Source organism: Silene latifolia, chromosome Y (assembly GCF_048544455.1).
Source record: "Silene latifolia isolate original U9 population chromosome Y, ASM4854445v1, whole genome shotgun sequence".
Taxonomy (NCBI): Eukaryota; Viridiplantae; Streptophyta; class Magnoliopsida; order Caryophyllales; family Caryophyllaceae; genus Silene; species Silene latifolia.
Window position 1 is genome coordinate 409,106,993 of NC_133538.1, and position 9,000 is coordinate 409,115,992.

Here is a 9,000-nt window from a genome sequence, read left to right on the forward strand (position 1 = left end):
ATTTAAGGTAAGAGGGTACCTGTGTCAGCAGTTCGGCGAATGGCACAGTGACTTTCAAGCTTTTCAGGAGTTCGACAAATTTGCCTAATTGTTGTTTAGCTTTAGTACTTTGCAAACGCCTCGGGAAGGGCACCGTTATGGGTATCTCGAGTCCCTTGTTCCTCTCTTCCAACGTGTCAGCCGGATCAAGCTCCAAATACTTCGAACGCTTCTTTACTCTCGAACGAGGTCTTTCAGGCGATTTTTCACTCGATCGAGCACTAGCAGGCTCTCGATCGAGCTGTTCTTTATCTACACTACTCGATCGACCAAAAATACCATTCGATCGAGCAGTTTCTTCAAAAAATCACTCGATCGACCAAAAATTTCACTCGATCGAGTAAGATCTTTTTCCTGTTCACTCGATCGAGTAGAAATTTCATTCGATCGAGTCCTTTCTTCAGCATTTTTACTCGATCAACCCCCTGTAATCAGTCGATCGAGTACTTTACTTGTCGTCAGCTCCTTTTCTTCACCAGAACACTATTCATCAGCAATAATTTCCTTCCTCGGGTCTGATTTCAACACGTCTGGTCCCTCATATGAACGACCGCTCCTCAAATTAATTAAATTTACCGTCTCATGTGGATTTTTATCAGCTTGTGATGGTAAATGACCCGGTTTCTCTGTCAACTGGTTCGCGGCTCACTGGGAAACTTGAGTTTCAAGTGCCTTGATAGATGCATCTTTTTATTGATCACTCAGCTGCTACTGCTTTGTCAAAGACTACAACATAGTCTTTAACTCACCTAGCTCACTTACTCCACCAGAAGATGATGCACCTTGATTAGGTGTAGGAAAGGAAGGAGGCTTCTGAAAGCCTTGTTGAGCCTTATGTGGAGGGACATATGGCTGCTGCTGCTACGGAGGAGGGGTAGGATTAAGCACATTTTAACTTTTCCACCTCAAATTGGGATGGACTGCCCCTTGGTTGTTATAATAGGAACCCCCTCCTTGCCTGTATTGTTGAAAAGCAAGGACCTGTTCCTTCTCTGTAAGACAGCTAACAGCAGTGTGACCGTCGTTGCTCCCACACCTCTCACATGTGACAGTCTCCCCTATAGTAAGCAAATGGACCGTCTGAGGCTCCCCAGCAGAATGCAACTACAACTTATCGAACCTGGCATTCATGGCTTCCAGCTGAGCCACAACCTGCTTATCGATTGCATGAACTGTTCTAATACCATCCCTCGGGTTTCCATACTCAGCACAGTGGTTCACCATCTCTTCAATAAGGGCCCATCCCTTATCATCGTCAGTATTCTCTTGGAATCTTCCGTTAGATGATGCATCAAGTATGGCTCTGTGGTCATCGTACAGCCCATTGTAGAACTGGTTGGACAGAAACCACGGATCAAAACCATGGTGAGGAAGAGACCTCACCAACTTCTTGAAACGGGACCATGCTTCATAGAAAGTTTCATTAGGTGCCTGCTTGAAACTTGTGATCTTTGCCCTCAGCTGATTGGTGCGCTGTGGAGGGAAATATCTCTTATAAAAAGCAAGAGCAAGGGTCTCCCAGTCTCTGACCCCTGCAACCGTACGGTCCAAATCAGTCAGCCACTCCCTGGCTGAGTCAGTCAAAGAAAAAGGAAATAGAACCTCCTTAATCTTGTCTTGAGTTACCCCCTTTGTGGCGGGGATAGTAGAATAGTAGTCCGTAAAGAACTCCATATGCTTCCTCGGGTCTTCACCTGCCACACCTCTAAAGAGATTTCTCTCAACCAGATTGATATAGGAAGGGCGGATGTCAAATGTATTCCCATCCTCAGTCTGGAGATTGAAACCCTTTGGAATAGATGATGCTTTAGGCTCCGAATGACTAGCAATGTTCGGCATCTTTACTTGGTTGGCTTACGAATCGAAGTATCTTCTTCAAAAGATGGATTTTCTGTAAATAAGAAATGCTGAAGCTCTGGTTCGAAAGTACTCAAGTCTTCCTTTCGTGATTCTCTTTGCAGACGGAGTCTATGCCTGAACAGTCTCTCTGGCTCAGAATCAGCTGAAACTAACTCAAACCTGTCTGACCTGGGCATACACAACACTGAAAGAAAATAAATAAGAACTGCCTCAAGGAATAAAAATTCCCTGAGACGGATAAAATAAACGAAACAAAGACAGATAGGGCAATTGCCTCCCTGGCAACGGCGCTAAAATTTGACAGGGATGTCGTATACCTATCAAAAATAACTAACTAAACTAACTATATAGCTAGGGAAGTCAGGTCGATCTCCTCAGGGAGGCAAGATATCTGTAAGAGTCCGTCTATTTGGTCACAAATGGGGGGTGTTTATAATTTGATTTCTAAACTAAAAAGGTTTAAAGGAAGAGAAATAAAGAAAGAGCAATTAAGGCAGAAAATAGGATTAAACTATCAATATGGAAGGGACATGTCAGGATTTCGGTTCACTACGGTAGTCCAGTGACTCAACTGTAAACAACTTAGATAAATTACTGCGAGACGGATATGGAAAGGTCCTTACGGTCCACTTTCTATCCTAAACTTCCACTAACTTAACTTCCGTCCTCGTTAGGTTAGTCTACTGTTCATAGTAGGTCTATTTAGTCCAATCTTCCGATCCAGGATTAAATTTAACCAGATTAAAAAGGTGACTCAGAAGCGTGCACTCAACTAAGTCGGTAAATACAGTTATATTGCTATGGGGACAGAATCTCACAATTAATTCATCTAACCTATTTACTACATCGTCACATTTCTACCGTAGATCCCCTAATCCTAACATGAAACAGATTAGCTACTCATGCTATTAATATTATCAAAACTAATAACGATGAATGAACTAACAATAAACATAATGAAACGATAATTAAATTGCATAAAAGTAATCAGGGCAGAAAGTAAAAGGAACAAAACAAACAATTAAAATAAATGAAAGAGAGATTAATATTAAGAAAGGAGAAAGAGATTACAATCGCAAGAATCCGGCGTAAAGAACAAACAAATCCGAGCTAAGTAACCCCGAAAGCAAAAGTTACAGTGAAAAGAAAAAGGACGCAGTGTTTATTGTGAAGATGAATGATAGATGAAACTAGATAGAATAGAATATGATACTAATGACCTAGCTAATGTACGTTTAAATAGAAAATATGCTAAGTCCAAAAACTAAAACAAGTTCACGGGCTAATTAAAGCCCAAGCCAGCCAAAATAACTCGATCGAGTAGTCTGAAACCACTCGATCGAGCATTTCTCCAGAAAATCTACTCGATCGAGTAGAATTGTTACTCGATCGAGTAACCTCAACTTCCAGCACTTTTTGATCGAATATAAAACTACTCGATCGACCAACCAATGCCATAGAAACCACTCGACCGAGTAATAAAACCACTCGATCGATTATTTTTCCTCCAAAACAGCTCAAACATCGTGACTTACTGCTCCGTAGACCGTGCCTTCACGCATCCCAATGCAATATCTCGCTCTAGAAAATCCCGTCTCCTCAAAATGCATGCAGAAAGGTTCGCCTATTCGGTCACAAGTCGGGGTTTGTAAATTTGGTTTTCTAAACTAATTAGGCTTTAAGGGAAGAGTAATAAATAAGAGCAATAAAGGCAGAAAATAAGAATAAGGTGATTAATAAAGAGGGGACATGTTAGGATTTCGGTTCACTAAGGCAGTCTAGCGACTCAACTGAAAATAGCTTTGATAAATTACTGTGAGACGGATATGGAAAGGTCCTTCCGGTCCACTTTCTATCCTAGATTTCCACTAACTTAACTTTCGTCCTCGTCAGGGTAGTCTACTGTTCATAGCAGGTCTATTTTGTCCAATCTTCCGATCCAGGATTAAATTTAACCAGATTAAAGGGTAACTTAGAAGCGTGCACTGAACTAAGTCGGTGATACAGTTAAATTTCCATGGGGCTAGAGTCTCACAAATAATTCATCTAACCTATTCGCTACATCGTCACAATTCTACCGTAGATCCCCTAATCCCAACATGAATTAAATTATCTACTCATATTATTAATATTGTCAAGACTAATAATTATGAATGAACTAATGGCAAACATATTGAAATAATAATTAAATCGCATAAAAGAGATTAGGGCAGAAATTATAGACAACAAAACAAGTAATTAAAACAAATGAATGAAAGATTAAGACTAAGGAAGAGAAAGAGATTACAATCGCGAGAATTCCGGCGTAAAGAACACTAGATCCAAGCTAAATAACCCCGAAAGTAAAAGTTACACTAAAAGTTTTTGGGAAAAGAGAAAAAGAATAGAGTGGCGTTCAAGAGCAGTGTCAAATGATAGATGAAAGATGGATCTTAATGACCTAATTATTATGCGTTTAAATAGAAACTAGTGAAGTCCATAAACTAAAATAGGTAACACGGACTAATTAAGGCCCGTCAGATACCAAACCACTCAATCAAACAGTTTGAAACAGCTCGATCGAGTACTTCTTCAAGCAATCCACTCGATCGAGTAGAAATACTGCTCGATCGAGTAACCTCTATTTCCAGCATTGTTGATCGATTAAAATAGACTGCTCGATCGACCACCTCAGCCAATAAAACCACTCGATCGACTAATAAATGTCTTCGATCAAGTGTTCTTCCTTTGAAACAGCTCCAACTCGTACTCGACTGCTTCGTAGACCATTCCTTCACGCATCCCAATGCAATATCCCACTCTGAAAATCCCGTCTCCTCAAAATGCATGCAAAATAGGACAAAAATGGTACGATTCCACTAGTTTTACGTTCATTCCTACAAAATAGACAAGACGAACCAAAGTAGCCGATTCGGGGCAAAATGCAATATAAACAGTACAAAAGTATATGGAAATACGTGCAAAAATAGACTAAAAAGACTATACAAAATTCACATATCACACGCAAACATGAATCACATGATATATACATATATATGCAACCATTGGCAATTTGAACAACACCGCTGAACACCTCCCACCAACGATCAGACATGGCAAGAATTATTCCTTTATGTGGACATGGGCCACAGGCCGGTCTGTGGATTTGGGCCGCCTACCGGTCCGTGGTCACGGGCCACCTGCACGCCAAGCCAACCTGTGGACATGTAGTGGTCTTTTGAAAGCCACGCTCGGCGGCGTAAAAATGCTTTCGACCGAATCGCTTTAGATCGGTCGGTTTCGGCTCGGTAAAGGTCTCGAAACAATTAGAGATGTTCGGAGTCGCCACCAAGCATTTGTGGGATGCTTTGAACCCGTTCGAATCCACTTTATACCTAGGTCAATCAAGGCAAAAAGTGGTGTTTGACATAGGTACTAAAGATAAAGACTCGTCCCCCTTTTAGCATTCTATGCCTAAAATGACTCTCATACGCCCTGGATAAGGCCATCCACTATCCAAAGGTTCTGAGTAAGGCGTGAGGGTACGTATTGGGAAGCCCTTTAATCGGACACCCAATCCCGCTCGCGTTAGCGGCCTCTACTGATCGATCGTGATTGTTTAAGTGCAAAAGTTGATAAAACGGTGTAAATGCATGAATGCACATCCAAAAGTGTTAACCTAACATGTGAGCTTTCTAAGTCGGTTTGTTAATCCAAATATCAAGCATAAGATGTCAAGTTGAAAAAGGGAAATTAAACATCCATTTACCAAGTTCGGGTTATGATGCTTAACACGATCCATTTATTGAAAAAGGGTGTCAAATGACAAAGTGTAAAAAAACGTAAACTTGTCAATCTGATCCGTCACGTATTCGGATAAACCGTAATCGGGATCGTCCTAGACAAGTACCAAAATGGGACAGAACAGTGCCAGGCAGCCTTGTTAAGGCGCGAGCCTATCAGCGAGATAAAGGGCTCTGCCCTGGTTTTGAAAGATGGAAACAGACGGCTACTTGGGGCGCGAGCCATGATCCGACCAAAGGGGGCGTCTCCTGGTTCTTGAAAAGGTTATTTAAAACCGTATTTATGATGAAAGATTTGCAAATGTCGTTTGCATGACTCGGAATAATTACTATTGTGTTAGTAACATTCGTTGTCGGATTTGCATGTTTGAAAAGTATAGTTTACAAAGAAAAATGTAAAATATTTGATTTGAACTAATCATGTTAAGTTCATTTCTTTGTAATTAGTCAGGTTTGTCATCGTATTCGGATTAAACCGACATGGTATAAAGAACCAAGGATGATTATGAATTATGACTAATATATTTGCAAGTGTAAATAAATGAGAAAAATGGTAAATAAAATAAAAGGGTGTAAAAATACCCATTAAAATGTAATTAACCAATAATATCATCGAGTCACGGAATAAACCGTCATGGTATAAAGAACCAAGGATGATTTTTATAATGGTTAAAATGTGTTTATCATAAAAATGAATTAAAACATTTGAAATGGTAAAACCGATTACAAATAAGAAATAAAATAAAGAGGAAAGACGAGAACAAACACGGATGAGTCTGACCCAAGACCCACAAGAGGCGCGAGCTTCCTTGCATAGCAAGGAGCTTCTGTCTCAGGCCAAAACTCGGTTTTGGCTCGTCTAACCTAATTTTGAATCGTGTTATGCATTGTTCATGCTTATAAACTCATCAAAACAGTAAAGACATGAATTAAAGTGAGATATTTACACCCTCAAACTTACGTATTTTGATGTTTGCATGATAGACGACTTTAGAGACGGTTTTCTCGTTGTGACTACTCGCGATCAAAGAAGTTTAAAAAGAGTGCCTTAAAAAAGGATTTGGTTTTGAAAATATGTTAATTAAAACATATTGATTAATGTTGAGTTGGTCAAATGGGTCGGTCGAATGCACGGCGACGGTACCAAACAAAATGTGTAAGGCTTGTGTTTATGATCGGTAGGTCGTAAACACGTGTCGATTTTGTGACTTAGGAAGTCGGGTCTAGAAGTTAAAGGGAGAATGAGGGGGCTGACTCTCGCGTCAAGATTATGTTGTGTGATGGTGGGTATTTATAGAGAAATGTGGGATGGTAGGTCGGTTGTGTTTGCTTAGAGGCTAAGCAGACACCCCATTGAGGCGCGATCTACCTCGTGATACAAATGGGTGTATTGCCCCTTTCAATTTGGACGTGACCTATTCTCCATCCATTGTTGATATGTGGTATTCATATAAGATGTCGTGTAACAATATGGGCATCTAATAAGATGATTTTGGTGTTACTTGAGGTAGGTGTTTTGTGTTCTTGACTCGGGTTTGACCCGTGTGAGTCGGGATTTGAATTTCGAGTCGGTTTTTGGCCCGGTGTCAGTTTTGACTCTAATTAGGGTTATTTTAATGGAAATGACATGATGAAAACATTTATGGCATTATTTTTGACATTCGAGATTTGGGTTGACTCGGGTTGACTCAGGTTGACTCAAGTTGCGGGTTTCTGAGTCGGTTTTGGGTCCGAAGACGGTTTTAACTCTAAATAGTGTTTTTTTTAATGCAAATGAAGTTAGAAAACTTTTGAAATCATTTTTCATATCCGAGTAGTGCATTAAACCGTCTCATATATAGCCAATCCACGCACGCATATTAAAAACATGTTACAGTCCGGTCATCATCGGGTAGTTTTTTGGAAGTTGCAGATACTGGGTATCTACAGAGCCCCCACTTTGACTGAGGCTTGGACAGGGCAAAAGTCAAAGTATGATCTCCAGGTCAATCGAAGATTACAACCTGAAGACCATTGCAACGTCGAGGCGACTAAAAAGGGTTTAAGCTAAGGACCTGCCTTCGGGAAGGGCGACGTCGAGGCGACTCGAGGATTCGAGTCATGGACCTGCAGTTGGGAATAGTTTAAAGTCTCTCGACATCCGGTTCGGGTCGTTTAAAGTCCGTTAGACTACGTATAAAGGCTCGCCAGCCATAAGAAGGAGTAATACCTGAGGCATCTTCGGGATACGTCCATGAAACGTTTGCGCCTAAAGGCTCGCCAGCCGGTTTTGAAGGTGGTGCATTTTGAGGCTCGCCAGCCATAAGAAGGAGTTATACCTGAGGCATATTTAGGATATATCCTTGAGTCGTATCTTGTGTGCGTGCAAAGACTCACCAGCGGTGATAAGGAGTCATACCCGAGGCATCTTCGGGATACGTCCTTGAGTTGTACCTTTTTTGCTGACAAAGGCTCGCCAGCTTGTGAAAAGGAGTCATACCCGAGGCATCTTCGGGATACGTCCTTGAGTTGTATCTTGTTTTCGGACAAAGGCTCGCCAACCATATGCGTTGTAAGGCTCGCCAGCCATCTATGGTCGAATGATCGACTGTGGGAAATAGGCCGTGAGATTTCCATTTGAAAATCGACACTCGCTGGGGAGTTAGAAACTTCTCAGGACTCGCCAGGAGATATGAGTTGCTGCTCGTTGGGAGGTAGCATAAGCCATGTAATCGGCGGGGTTAAAGCTCTCGGGCTTGATGGGTCGCCGTTTGTTGGGAAGAACCCAGTACTCAGTTGGAGTGAGTTTGTCTTCTCAAGATTACCTGCATGGTTAGTGACCACACAAATCCGCAGTCGCATAGACAAGCACGTTGAATGCAAGCATATAAGTACGTAAGCACATAAGCATGTAAGCAATGAGCACATAAGCAACGAACACGTAATATCTCACGCGAGGGGAGATAGAAATTTTGAAATTTGTGAAGCTTGAAAGCTGTTAAGAGTTGGAATTTGTTTCTCATAGATTCGTGATTTGATAGATTGGAGACACATGACCGTTACGACATTGACGCACACAGACGCATACTGACAGACTGACAAATAGGCGATCGTGGATGCGACACAAACTTCATAGCGACACGACACGGGGTTTACTTTGACTGACTTTGCCAATGTAAGCGCAACTCCTTGGCCAACAGAGGGTGACAATGCGCATCAAATTCTTGGGGTAGAAGGTCCGCTCGGCTGGGGAACGCGAATTGATTATCTTCTGCAGACATCTTTGCCACCGTTTGCTTGTTTGAGATCCTTCTCGAGGTATGATGAGTCGGAGAGTGGA

General features: G+C 41.5%; 1 non-coding gene across 1 annotated transcript; it reads left to right on the forward strand.

Annotated features, from left to right (window-relative positions):
- The first annotated feature begins 1,396 nt into the window (after nt 1-1,396).
- On the forward strand, nt 1,397-1,502 carry LOC141635848 (small nucleolar RNA R71). Its single transcript, XR_012540506.1, has one exon. It is a non-coding gene; the product is annotated as a small nucleolar RNA R71 (small nucleolar RNA).
- The last annotated feature ends 7,498 nt before the right edge of the window (nt 1,503-9,000 follow it).